Source organism: Corvus kubaryi, unplaced genomic scaffold (genome assembly GCF_017639235.1).
Source record: "Corvus kubaryi isolate FWS band 111438036 unplaced genomic scaffold, C.kubaryi_AGA036_p1.0 37220, whole genome shotgun sequence".
Taxonomy (NCBI): Eukaryota; Metazoa; Chordata; class Aves; order Passeriformes; family Corvidae; genus Corvus; species Corvus kubaryi.
This window is the reverse complement of record NW_024581063.1, coordinates 160,558-167,747: the sequence shown is the minus strand read 5'-3', so window position 1 is coordinate 167,747 and position 7,190 is coordinate 160,558. Positions and strand designations below refer to the sequence as shown.

Sequence of the window (7,190 nt, the reverse complement as noted above, 5' to 3'; positions counted from 1 at the left end):
TTGGGATGGGATGGGATCCATGGGATGGGATTGGATTGGGATGGGATGCTCAATGCTCGGCTGTTTCACCTGCCAGTCACTCCCTGCACAAAAAAGGCAGAAAGGCTTTTGTTCCCCACTCAGAGCAAGCTCCCGGCCCGGGAAGGACATGATCCTGAAGGCAAAGAGAGTTTGGAGCTGCCGAAGTCATTCCAGGGGCTGGAGTGCGTGTCTATGCGTGTGCAGGAATTCTCTCGTGGCTGTTCCCTGTGTGCTGGGCTGCACCAGCACTGGGCACCTCTAAGGAGACAAATCCTGGTCCTTCCCAGGCCGGGCCAGCACAGGCAGCACCAGTGTCACCTCTAAATGGGCTCTGGCCCTGAGGGGCACAGGAGGTCACTGGGCACACAGGGAGCCATTCCCGGCCGGATTTACTAAAATCACAGAGAATGAGCGCCCAAAGAGCTGCTCAAACAGACTCAGAGACATGAGCTGTGTGTGGACAGAGGAGAGCCTGCCAGGGGAGGAGGGGGCAGCCAGCAGTCCGGAATCCCGGAGGGACTCGGGCTGCAGCATTCCAGAGGCACAGAGGGGCTGCAGCTTGGCAATCCTGCCCTTCCTGGAGCTGAAGGGACAAATCCCAGCATGGGCCGGGTGCAGCTCCTGCAGCACTGCAAGGTCAGGCGGGGGCTGGGGAATCCCACTGAGCTCAAAGCCACCGGGGGGACAAAGCTGCTGTCCCGAGGCAAAGCCGGGCTGGGGGCACGGCCGGAGCGCAGGAATGAGGAACAGCTTCCCAAAGCTCCCCACTCAGAGCCACCGCTCCGTGCTGCTGCCGGCACTCCTCATCCCAATCCTGCTGTCACCTGCCTGTGGCTCCGGGGCTGCTCCCTGGGCTGGTTCCAGGAGAAGCACGGGATAAATTCCCCCGGATGTGTCCCAGCTGCCCCCAGGGAGCCCCACAGCCGCCGGGTTCCCAGCTGAGCACAGACCGTGCTGCTGCTCTCCAAACGTGCCTGGCGATTACTGGAAATGGTTGGATCAAAGCTCCTTAGGTCTGTGTCAAGTAGATGAAGTAGTACCCATAAAAACCTTGGAATGATTCGTTTTGTTGGTTTTTTTAAAACAGAACACTCCATTTTCCCTTTGAAATCACATTGCACTTCCCTGTTCTCCTGAGGCCAGCTTGCCTCTGTTAACTGTTTCATTAGATCACATTTTTCTCTTCTGTTTTGCCAAGAAAATATCAGATTTCTCCTCCACAGAAGATTACTGAAAATGTTCTTCCAGAAGTGGAGGGGGAGAGGAATTTTTCAAAACCATTCGTCAACATTGTAATTGGTTGGCAAACTGGAAAAATTAATTGGCCTCCCCAAAAAATTAATTGGCAATTCTAATGAATTGCCTCATGCACAGGATGTTTCCACGTGCCAGTATGAGCCTTGTTGGTTGCTTCTGGAGAGAATCCTGCCTCGGCCAGCCCCAAATGGGACAAACATTCCCTGGCAGGGCTGACTGAGGTGCTGCACGAGGCACAGAGCAGCAGTGGGGCGAGGAGTGGGACTGCTGCTGAGATTGCTGCTGAGATTATTCCTCCTCCTCATGGGACTGATGAAACAGTTCCAAACCTTTGTCCCGCCCTGGATTCTGCGTCCCAGCCCCCCCCAGAAGGGAGGGGGATGCAGCTGATGAGTTTGGCTCTGGGTGACCCGCCGAGATGAGGTCCAGGCTCAGTGACCCGCAGGGAGCCAGTGCTGTGTTCCTGCTCAGCCACGGGGAAGCTTCATCAGGAGAAGCCAAAAGGGCTCCTGCTGCCCTGCAATCCAATCAGGGACGCCGAGTTTGTCCTCCTGGGACGTTTATCCCGCAGAAATTAAAGTGCTGGGCAGAGTGAGGTGCTGAGATAAACAAGGCACCCAAAATCACTGCTGGAGGCTCCGCACAAACTCACGGAGACACCCCGGGGCAGAGCAAGCATCTGCAACCACCCCAGGCCCCACCTTTGGAACACCCTCTGGCCTCTGAAAACTCCCTGCTTGCCTCCCTGCAGCAACGGGCTAAATACAGGGGAGAAGGAAGATTTTTAGAGCCTTGAAGATGTTCAGAGCAAAGCTCCTGGTGCTTTGGAGGGAGGGTATGTAAAATTATGGGAACGAAGAAAACAGATGTTGCTCCCCTAATTAAGAACTGCAAAGTCAGACTTCCTTCAACTGTAGATAGCACACAAAAGAACAGGGAGAAAGGCTCATGTGATTTCATAAGAGGAGCCAGCACTCAACAATAATTCTTCTATCAAACAATCCAAATTAGCTTCCCGTTGTTAAAATTCTGCCCAGGCACAGGGGAAATTAGCTGTGACTTTCTGTTCCTTTCTCCTTCCAGTTCTCCCTGAGCCCACTGGCTGCACTTTAAGAATTCAGGTCACTAAATTGCTTTCTGAATTTGCATGTATTTGAAATAATCTCATTTCACGAGGCTGCCTTCTGCCCTGGCCTGCTCCCAGCACACGGGCGCTTCTCCCGGCCCTTCACTCATTATTGCTGGGACCAAAGGCTGCACTGGGATCCTGGCTGCATGCCCCAGCCCCAGTCTGAGGGTCTGTGTGCACAGGGAAGTGAGCTGGAACAGGGAATTCAGTGATTCTTGACCTGCACTGGATGGGGGGCCTTTTCCTGTTAGAGAAATGTGAAAACGAGATGGAGACAGGCAGGTGAAGCCCGAGCTGCATTCCCTGCTGAGGGAAGGTTCTGCTTGGAGCTCAAGGAGCTCTTGGCAAGGAGCTCAGCAAAGGCAGCTGGATCAGCTCTAGCAGAGGCTCAGAACGCTTCCCAGCCCTGCTCTGGGAACTCGGAGTGACTCCCTCGAGAGCCTGGCTGAGTAAATCCATGGATGTGTGAGCTCTGACACCTCCAGGGCAGCTCCCTCTGCATCCTGCCCTTCCCTTTCTCCCTTTCTGGATCCTCTCAGCTCTGGGGGTCCCTTTAGAAGGGACAACTCCCTCTCCTCCCCAGTGGAAGCTTTCCTCCCCTCCCTGTACAGCTCAGGCCTGCCTCTGAGTGCTTCCCCTCTTCCACAAACCGCAGTATCCCCCGGATCCGTGGTGTCCCCGTGGACAGGCAGAGCACAGCCCCGCTGCTGCAGGCCACACACACACTGAACGATGTTACCCGATGAGTCTCAGCACAGCTACGCTCCAGACAAACGAACACAGAGCTCTGCAGAATGAAAAAAAAAATGGAATATCCAGAGCTGGGCAGGCTGTGACTCTCCATGGAGGGGTGAGGAGCTGTGGCACTCCCGAGGCCGGCGCTCCCTGGGTGCCCCAGGGCTCCCGGCTCTCGCTCATCGCTGCAGGCTGAAGCCAAGGGGTGCCTTCTCCTCGAGTGGCACCAGTGCCAGGGCCCTGCACGCCCTCCCCAGCGCCTTGCTGGGGCTGACAGCTGAGACAGGACGCGCTCTGGGACGCTCTGGACACGCTGGCACTGTCAGCTGCTGCTCTGAAGTGTGGGCTGGCTGCAGACAGCTCCTGGAGTGCCTTCAAGGCAGGGAAAGCCCCCAAGAGGAGAGGTGTCACTGGTGAGCAGGTCCTCCTTTGTGCGATTAAAAAGAGGGTTGAAAATTATTCGTAAAGGTGCTGGAGTGGTAAAACGTTACCTGAGCAGGTGTTTTATCTCGATGCAGACAGCAAAGAGCAAGGCCAAGGTCAGGGATGGGGCTCCTGAGCTCTCCTCAGTACCCCCTGCTCCTCCCACTGGGGTGTCCGGGGCTGTTTTCCTTCTGCAGCCGCAGGGAGAGCAGGGCTGCCAGCTCCCCTGGCTGAGCTGGAGTCATTTACATTCCCCCAAGGCTGGTGAGTTACTGACACCTTTCCTTGGGCTAAGCACAGAACACTCCCAGTCTGGGCCTTGGCTTCCAAAGAAAAGGAAATTCAGATGCTCAGTTCCTGCTGGAGGTCCAGGCTCCCACGCTGTGCTAGGGAGCATTTCCAGGTGTGATTCACCTGGCCCACCTCCCTTTCACACTCGGAGTGCCTTGTTCTCTCTGCTGAGCAAACCCAGATGCCCACACCGAGGCGGTGAAGGGAGAGGGTTTGCAGTTGGAGCAATGGACAAGTGGCACTCAAACTTTGCTTCCTCCTGCACAGTTACATTTGTGGGTTTTGAGGTGATGAGAGCGGAGCACCTGCGTGTCCTCTCAGGACTGGGGTAGGGAATCCCACCTCGATTTGCAATGGAGCTTTGTGCCAAAGCTCACGCACTCGAGCACTGCACACCCGGGACCAAAGGCGCTTTTCTCCTCTCCTCACCTGCATCAGCAGCCTCAGATAAGGGCTGTTCCTGTGTCTCTATCTGTATTTATCTCCTGATGCCCAGACCGCCCTGCTCCTCCCAGCTGGGCAGCTCGGGGGGGGTTTCTCACCTGCCCATTGAACAAAACCGGGACTTTATTTGTTTTCAGTGTAAAACTGCTGCTGAGCACACATTGTTGGAGCTACTTGCGTTCATCCTCGTCTATCCCCACAATTCCCAAGGGAGCAGCCCCGAAACATCCCAGCTGCCCCTTTGGGAGCATCGTTGTCCCTGCAGAAGGGGTGAGAACTGAGGCTGGGGGCAAAGGCAGCACAGGGACAAGCAGGGAATGTGTGGCAGAGCTTGGCACCGCTCCCGGCTGCTCTCCTGCCCGGCTCACCGGGCCCAGGCCAGCCCTGCCCGGAGGCTGCACAGCCCAGGGATTGGTCAGGCCTGGGCCAGCAGGGCTGCACACCCGACAGGATCTCGGCTGCACTGCTGTGGTCACGAGCTGGCAGGCCAAAAGTTTGGGAACAGCTTTTTTTGTGGCTTGTTTATAGACAAAGCTTTTAACATTTCTACCGCTGTAGTATCTCGAGCAGACACCCTCATGCTGCAATAGTATCATAAATTATATTTAGAGGCTGGAATTGTGTTGTCTTGGCTTTTCTTCGGTTTTTAGCATCTGCAGTGCCTGGAGGAAACTCGAGGCATCTTTAATCCTGACTTAACTGGGATCCTCGTATCAAAACACACGCAAGTGGCACTCCAAGTATACGCATTTCAAACCACGTGGCAGAAAATTCCTGAGGGAAAGGGAAACAACAACTTCCTCTGGCTTCTCAGAGGCTTTCAGCTCTCACCAGCGACCTTGCTGTGGGTGGGGAGCACCTGGTGCCAGGCGTTTTTGGGGTTTGTCACGCACAGGAGCAGGGGAGCAGCACCGTCGCCGCTGTTCCCGAGCGCACCCTGGGTTTGACAGCACTCACCACCCGTGCTGGGCTCCCTTCCAACGAGCACTGGAGTGGTGGTGTTTTACAAGTGCAAATGCTTGTGAAAATCTAATTTTAAGCTCCAGTGGTCACTGGAAACCAGTTTCAAAGGCAGTGGGGAACAGAACAGTGTGAGTTACGTAACGGGGCACGGCAAACTGGGGCGCCTCACCAACGCTGCCAGACAGAATCACTCGCTGCAGGAGCCACAGCAGCACACCAACACTGGGCACAGCTTTACAGCCTGGCCAGGAGCGAGGAGCAGGGGCAGACTTAATCAGGGACAAAATGGTCATTCAGCAGTGATCAGCCCAATTTTTCTGAGTGTCAGCCTGTGGAGCATCACGTGTGGGGCATTCTGCAGGCTGAGGAGTCCTCAGAGTCTGAAGTTACTCGGACTTAAGCAGGGCCACAGATCTTTGTAGCATCCCAGCCTCTGCCACTGCATGGAGATTAATCCCTTCCTGCCCAATCCAGGCAGGATGCCGGGATCAATTCCCGGCAGGAGCAGAGGTTCAAGGCTGCACCTCAGCTCTTTGCCCAGGGGTCTGTGTGCCTGACAGCTCCAAGCACAGCCTATGCTCCTGCAGGAAGCCGTGGGAGCACAGACCGGGGGGCTCTGGCCCCTCTCCTGCCCTCCTCTCTGTCCACCCACTGCTTCCAAAGTGCTCAGCCCTGCCACGGGAGTGCCTCCTCCCTCTTCCACCAGCCAACCCTGCTCCTGCTGCTGCACAGGATGAGCCCTTGCCTGCTCCTTCTGCTACCCACAAAGCTTAGGCCACGCTTTCCAAACCCCCCAGCAGCCAGAAACCACCCCCCCCCCCCCATCTCTCCCTGGGACTGGGTGGGCTGAGGTTTTCCTCCCTGCTCTCTCAGTGTGCAGGGGGAATATTGGATGGATCTTATCCTGGTACCAGAACAGGGACAGACCCTCCTGTACCCAGGGAGGCCTGGGCTTCCCCAGGACATTGTCACCTGGGCAGAAGGGAGCCAGTGACCGCCCCACCGCCTTGGAAAGAGGCTTCCATTTGCTTCCTCCTTGTGCACAGATCCTGAACTGGATGGGGCAGGAACCAAAGCGCGGCCCCGCTTCTGCTCACCCCTGCTTTTCAGGAACTGCTGTTGCTCAGCCTCAGTCCCCCAGAACAATTCCTGTGCGCCCAGAGAGTCTCAGCAGAGTGCAGCCACCCTGAATTCCTCCAGCGGTCACACGCTGGCACAGAGCTGCTGCACTGCTCCTCCCGGGTGGTGCACGTTCCAGAGGAAGGCAGGAAACGCCTCGTTTGTAAAGACAGGGAATTCCGTGGGATCTGCCAGCTCCAGCAGGGTGCCCAGAGCTGCCCTGGGCTCCGTGGGGCAATCCCAGCCAAGGAGTGCTGGGCACCAGGAAGGGCTACGGAGGAGCCATTTCGCAACAGTTCCGATGGAGAGTTAAGGGCACGGGCAGCTCTGGAGGGTCAGTGCCGGGGACACCAGGGCCCGGCGAGCGCGCCGTCTCAGGCCAGCAGCACGGCAGCAGGGAGGGGGCAGCGGCAGAGCCCTGCACCCAAGGGGCTGCTGTTCCACTGGCTCTGTGTCACCGTCTGACCTGGCGCTGACATTCGCAGCTGTCTGTGCAACGGGAGCTCTCCCGGGGAAGGAGCGCGTGAGGTTCTTTGTGCTGGCTCAGAGCTTCCCGTGGATTTCAGCTCCGTGTGCAGGGGCACGGAGCACAGCACGGGAAGCACAGGATGCTCTGCCCACCTGATCCCGCAGCCCCAGAGGGCACCAGGCTGGAAAGCTGAGCAGCACTGAGCACCCAGACCTGCAGAACCTGAGGTAAAGCCAAGCTGGCTCATCCCTGCGCTGATGTCCCATTTTCTCTGTGGTTTGTGCAGCCCCACTGAAATAACCCAAGAGCTGGGCCTACTGCCACTTCCACCAGGGCCTC

General features: G+C 56.9%; 1 protein-coding gene across 2 annotated transcripts in view; it reads right to left on the bottom strand.

Moving 5' to 3' along the window:
- HCN4 (hyperpolarization activated cyclic nucleotide gated potassium channel 4) overlaps window positions 1-7,190 on the bottom strand; it is a 130,071-nt gene that overhangs the window by 3,691 nt on the left and 119,190 nt on the right. The gene's annotated exons all lie outside the window — the stretch shown is intronic.